Source organism: Sinocyclocheilus rhinocerous, unplaced genomic scaffold, assembly GCF_001515625.1.
Source record: "Sinocyclocheilus rhinocerous isolate Xijiao unplaced genomic scaffold, SAMN03320098_v1.1 scaffold3452, whole genome shotgun sequence".
Taxonomy (NCBI): Eukaryota; Metazoa; Chordata; class Actinopteri; order Cypriniformes; family Cyprinidae; genus Sinocyclocheilus; species Sinocyclocheilus rhinocerous.
In genome coordinates, this window is record NW_015630097.1 from 69,914 (window position 1) to 76,037 (window position 6,124).

The 6,124-nt window shown below is 38.9% G+C and overlaps 1 pseudogene; it reads right to left on the minus strand.

The window, feature by feature from the left end:
- The window catches only part of LOC107739935 (integrin alpha-M-like), a 52,222-nt pseudogene that overhangs the window by 4,412 nt on the left and 41,686 nt on the right, over window positions 1–6,124 (minus strand).

Here is a 6,124-nt window from a genome sequence, read left to right on the forward strand (position 1 = left end):
GTGTGTTTCACGTGTTTGTGATTGTGCAGTGCTGTAGTTCATGTCTGTCTTTGTGATTGTGCAGTGCTGTAGTTCATGTCTGTCTTTGTGATTGTGCAGTGCTGTAGTTCAGGTGTGTTTCACGTGTTTGTGAAGTGCTGTAGTTCAGGTGCGTGTTTCACGTGTCTGTGCAGTGCTATAGTTCAGGTGTGTGTTTCACGTGTTTGTGCAGTGCTGTAGTTCAGCTGTGTGTTTCACGTGTTTGTGCAGTACTGTAGTTCAGGTGTGTGTTTCACGTGTCTGTGCAGTGCTGTAGTTCAGGTGAGTGTTTGTGATTGTGCAGTGCAGTGCTGTAGTTCAGTTGTGTGTTTCACGTGTTTGTGATTGTGCAGTGCTGTAGTTCAGGTGTGTATTTATCACTTACACTCTTGCATTCCTTCACATTCTGGAGAGCTGCGTGTGCCATCAGGTTGAAGTGAGCTACTGAAGATTTCTGCAGATGAAACTGATGACACTCAAACTTCCCGCAGTGACTGTCCTGAAACATCAACAAATCATTGAGACGCTGAGAGCAATAAACCAAGTTAATTTCAGAAAACCGTTAAGGGGAAAAGAACTAAACAGTGATGAAAATGAGGCAATAAACATGAATGTAACAGCTCACGTCAATAATGTGACAGATATTAACAAGGTCAGAGGTCACACTGCTGCCCTCTGTTGACCGTCTGAAGAACATCATCTTTGACTGATATGAACATAAGATCTGGATATTAAAATGCATCTTATTGTCTGTTTCAAGTGCGCAGCTGAATCACTCCTAATGTGTCGTCATCTGATCACCGCCAGCTTGACACATGCTTTTGTTTAAGATTGCCAGCTAACTCTGATTTAATGCAATAAAATGTTAAAGATAAAACATCTGGTGCAGTGTATGATAAAATCAGTCTTAAACTTAAGCTATACTTCTATTTTAAATCATTTAAACATGCTTTGGTTGTTTTTGCAACTCCCGATAAAATAGCAGCATAGAAAAAAAAGACTTGCACTATTGGCACCAAAACTATGCACTGCTAATGCATCTATTTAAGGCCATTCACACTAAGAATGATAACTATAACTATAACATTTGGATGCCAATATAGTTTTCATTATGGGTATCATTATTGTTATAATTATCATCACAGTTATCGTTATAGTTATTGTTATTGTTTTTAGTATGAATGACATTTACACCAACTAGTAACATCTGTCTCAGGTTCTTTTACACCTGCTATCAACATGCAATGACAAGCAGTCACAGAAGACACATATATGATCTCTTACCCGTCGTTCTGGCTTGAAGTTGCACAGCACCGAGTTCTGGAGAGAAGAACAGATGTTTTTTCAACAAAAATTACAATTTGATGGTATGAGCTGATGAAAGAGTGATGCACCTCCTGCATGCTGAAGTTGTGAGCTGTTAAAATCACATGTGTAGTTTGACAGGGCAGGGTGAGAGTGACCGACACTGGCAGACCTATAACACCCAGATTCTCCACCTATAAACACACAGATACACAGTAATCTGATCATTCAGAATTGCCTTGTCACATCTGTAAATTAGTTCAGTGGTTCCCAACCTTTTTAAGCCTTAAGTTAAAAACCACTAAACCAAAGAATCAATGTTGTGTGTGAAAGACTGGACAAAGTACATTTATTAAAATAAATTATTAAATACTTTTATTTCAAATAATTGTTGAGGATAATAGTGTGAAGATACACACTTTATTACAATGAACCAGTTAAAAAACCTTGTAGATTATGTTGAGAGGTTTTGGACCTCTGTCCTCCAGAGAGAAGTTCAGATACGTCACAGAGTCTTCAGCCACTCTGACAAACAGACAATACCATTTTGTTTAGTCACTTTCTCGGTCAAACAATTTTTATCATGTTATTGTCGTAGTTTGTTAACTGCTGGTAATAGAGTTGGTAGCTGGTAATAATGCTGTTTGTCTCTCTAATGAAGCCATTAAAACAGAAAGTAAGAGAAAGACAGAACAGAGCAAGACATTTAGATTTTAGTTTTATATCAAATGTCCTGTGTTGAGTTTTCAGTCATTCAGAGATGAAGAGCAGATCAAACTGAAAAAGAAGGACAGATGTTTTTGATAAATGTGACTCACAGACTGATCGCCAGATCAACGGCGAACTGCACCGGGACGCTCCTCCTCACCACCGTATCACTCATGTTACCATTGTTATCACTGTGAACAAACATACAGAATTTACTCACAGATGAACATGAAATGCAATTAAGTCATTCATCTTAACCTTCATGACTTATATGGTAAACCCAGATCTCTGCATAACATTATCGATATGACAGAGTCCTGACAACAAATGAATGAATTAACCTCGTTCACCTGTTGGCAGTGATCATCATCTCCATCCAGTCAGACCACTTGTAATCCCATTTCGTCACACGGAAGGTTCCCAGAAACTGAGTCTAGAATACAGTAGAAACCAAAGATGTTGGTAGCAACACCAAGGTCATGGGTTCATGGGCAGTAGTAACTAAAGATATCATTTTTGCCACTGAATTAACACCTATAGCAATCATATGCAGGAAATGTGTATGAAAAGAAAAGTGGAATCTGTATGTGTGTGTGTGTGTCATTCTGTCTTACTGTGGTGCCGCTACGGTACACCGGTAGATTGATGCTGCAGGTTGTTCTGTTCGTAGCACCGCTGTCCCTATCAAAACAGCTGCTTCGAGTCCAACTCAGCTGTTTAATCAACACACACACAATCTATACAAAGTTCTGTCATGAAACTCTAGATGGTGCAGTCTGCTAGGTTCTAGCTCAATCTGATATAATCACATGATTACTCACATGGTGCAGCTTATTGGTTTCTTTTGCATCAGCAGCCAATGAGCTTGCTGCACAACATTCAAATACTTGGCTAGAGCGCATCAGAAACCCTCCACCTTCCCCAGCTCCACCTGTATAGATCTGCTACAGGGTGATTTCATGTAATATATGGGAGTCATTTCATATATGTTAAAAGTGCAGCAGCAGTATTTCCTACATGCTCACAGCAGCAGATCTGTGAATGTATTGGCAGTAGCAAGTCTCGGTACCTGCTCTGCCCCAGCAGCAGCAGTGTAGCAGATCTATTACAACATATTTAGAATTTCAGAGAAAGTTTTCAGAGACTCTGCTTTTAATGTTTTTTTTATTCTTTGACAAATATCGTAATAGCGCTGTATTAGTGCAGAATTGTCTGCCTTTTGGAATTTGAATTGGCCACGCCCCACAGGAAGTTGAACTGAATTGACAGGAAGAGGAATTTACTGAAAGAAATTCAGCACAGCTGATGCATTAACAAAAAACCTTTCAAACTAGACTGTCAATCCAACATTCAAAGTCTGTGTTGACAAACGTTGATTTTGTAGATAAAAATAGTGTCAAAATATATATATATTTAATTTGAGCTTATATCAATTATACTTTTTCACATTCAAATTGCAATTCTGATTTCCTGCAATAGGCTACTGCTGTTTGCTACATCAATTCAAAATCAACTCATATTGACTGAATATCATAATGACTGAATGCTATGTAGCAGTAATGCTTCAAAACTAAACTGATTTAAGGAAAAACTTGTTTTTAGGATGTTTAGATGTTTTTACTTCATTAGTCTTTAGTTTGACGCGCAGACAGCTGTACCTTAATAGCATCAAATTTTGAGAGCGAGAGGCCTTCTGGGTAACACAGCACTATGCTGGTGTTGTAGGAGTCGTCGCCTGGGTTTGCCAGCGATACGAGGACCGTGAAATGAGCTTGATTCACCACCACTAAAGTGTCGTTCCTGCAAAACAAACTGTCATTTCAATAGAAAACCAAAACCTGATGAAGAATGCCAATATTCAGAAGTATTTACAATCATATTTCAGATTAATATCATGTCTGATTTATTTATCAGTTGTTTCTCACGTAAAACTGAAGTTCAGCTTCAGATTGGCCACACAGCTGTTGTTTGAATTACAGCTCCACTGAAACGGCACCTGGTCAACAAAAGAGAAACTTTTACAGAACTTTTGAATGTTGCAGAAACTTTAAGAGACACAAATCACTGCAGTAAAGATAGTTTGCGGTTTGATATTCAGATTTCTTTTGGCTATAAATACGCAGTGCGCTGTCATAGACATGCAAATAATACCGAATATCATTCTCCATTATTTGTGAATTCAGGTGACGCTGTCCTTCGGGTCGAAATCAGGTTTTTTTTCATAGCGACTGAAATCAGGTTTCCCCCCCCGTTTTTTGTATAATAATGTCATAGGGTGCTGTTCCAGTGATTGTGGTTGTTGTACCTTTCCTTGAGTACTTGGCTTCACTATTCTGATATATCTGTCAGTTAACCCTTTCTTGATCCCTTAACTTAACTATTCTGATCTGAAAAATTTCACAGTGCAGTGTTGGTCAGTTAACCCTTCCCTGATTCATTTACATCACTATTTTGATTTGTGAAAACGTTCACAGTGCAGTTATGGTCAGATAACGGTTCCCTGAGTCATGCACATCATTATTCTGATTTGTGAAAATAGATCAGACCTGTAGTGCTGAGCTGTAGTGAACTATGAAAGTGAACTGTGAAATTTTTCACAAATCAGAATAGTTTTCACAAATCAGAATAGTGATGTGCATGACTCAGGGAAGGGTCAGCTGACCCAAACTGAACTGTGAAAGTTTTCACAGATCATAACAGTGATTTTATTGACTCAGGGAAGGGCCAGCTGACCAAAACTGAACTGTGAAAGTTTTCACAAATCAGAATAGTGATGTGCATGACTCAGGGAAGGGTCAGCTGACCCGTAGTGAACTGTGAAAGTGTTCACAGATCAGAATAGTGATGTTACTGATTCAGGGAACCGTTATATGACCATAACTGCACTGTGAAAGATTTTGCAAATCAAGATAGTGATGTAAATGAATCAGGGAAGGGTTAACTGACCAACACTGCACTGTGAAATTTTTCAGATCAGAATAGTTAAGTTAAGGGATCAAGAAAGGGTTAACTGACAGACATATCAGAATATTGAAGCCAAGTACTCAAGGAAAGGTAAACAACCAAAACTTTACTGTCAAACAAAGTGTACAAGTGTATGTGTATAAGCTCATTTACCTAATGAATTGGAAACCGTTATTCACAGGAACAGCACCCTATGACATTATTATACAGAGCAAAGAGTAACACTGCCACGCGATAAAATGCGATTGTGAAAGTTTTCACAAATCGAGCTCGACCTAAAACAATGTTTTTGTATTCCAGCAGTCTGTGTGTTTATTGGTAGCCTAATAGATGTTAAACATGAAGAACGCCTTATTTTCATATTCCTTACTAGCGGACCTACCAAGGGGTTTACGGACAAGAACTTTATTGTGAAAAAATTCACAGATCAAGCTGGTGAAGATGACACCGGTTACATTCCTCTAAGTGTCCAACTTTTGGAGCTATAGGCTTTAGAAAATTAAGAGTCGCTACGAAAAAAAAAAAACTGATTTCGTCCCGAAGGACAGCGTTACCTGAATTCACAAATCATGGAGAATGATATTCGGTATTATTTGCATGTCTATGACAGCGCACTGCGTATTTATAGCCGAAAGAAATCTGAATATCAAACCGCAAACTATCTTTACTGCGGCATAGAAATCAAGCGTAGCGTTAGTTCTGGCAGGTGGCATCAGTCAAGCTTGAATCAGCTGACTCTCAGCTGATCCACGTCTAGCTATAGGCCATACAACACCTATCACAGCATCCCTATTGTAGGATCTCTGTCTCGAACAGACCCAAATAAACTATGGATTCACCACGTGAACTATTGAACAGAGATTCCAGAAGAATCAAGTTTCCCCCTCCTAACTGTTTGCGAGTCGTAAAACTGATACATGGTCAGCCCGGGGAGCCCAATTGTCTTGAGCAGTTTCTGTCCCACTCTGCTTATCTTCTCAAGAGACGTCGAAAGCAGTGATAGACTTAATCCAATCAAAAGAAGAAGAAAACCCCTTTTGTTTTAGAACCATGTCAGCCACAAATGGTTGATTGTCCCCTTTTGACCAGCTTCGCTCAAATTCATGTAAGATACACAGGTAAAGGGAAA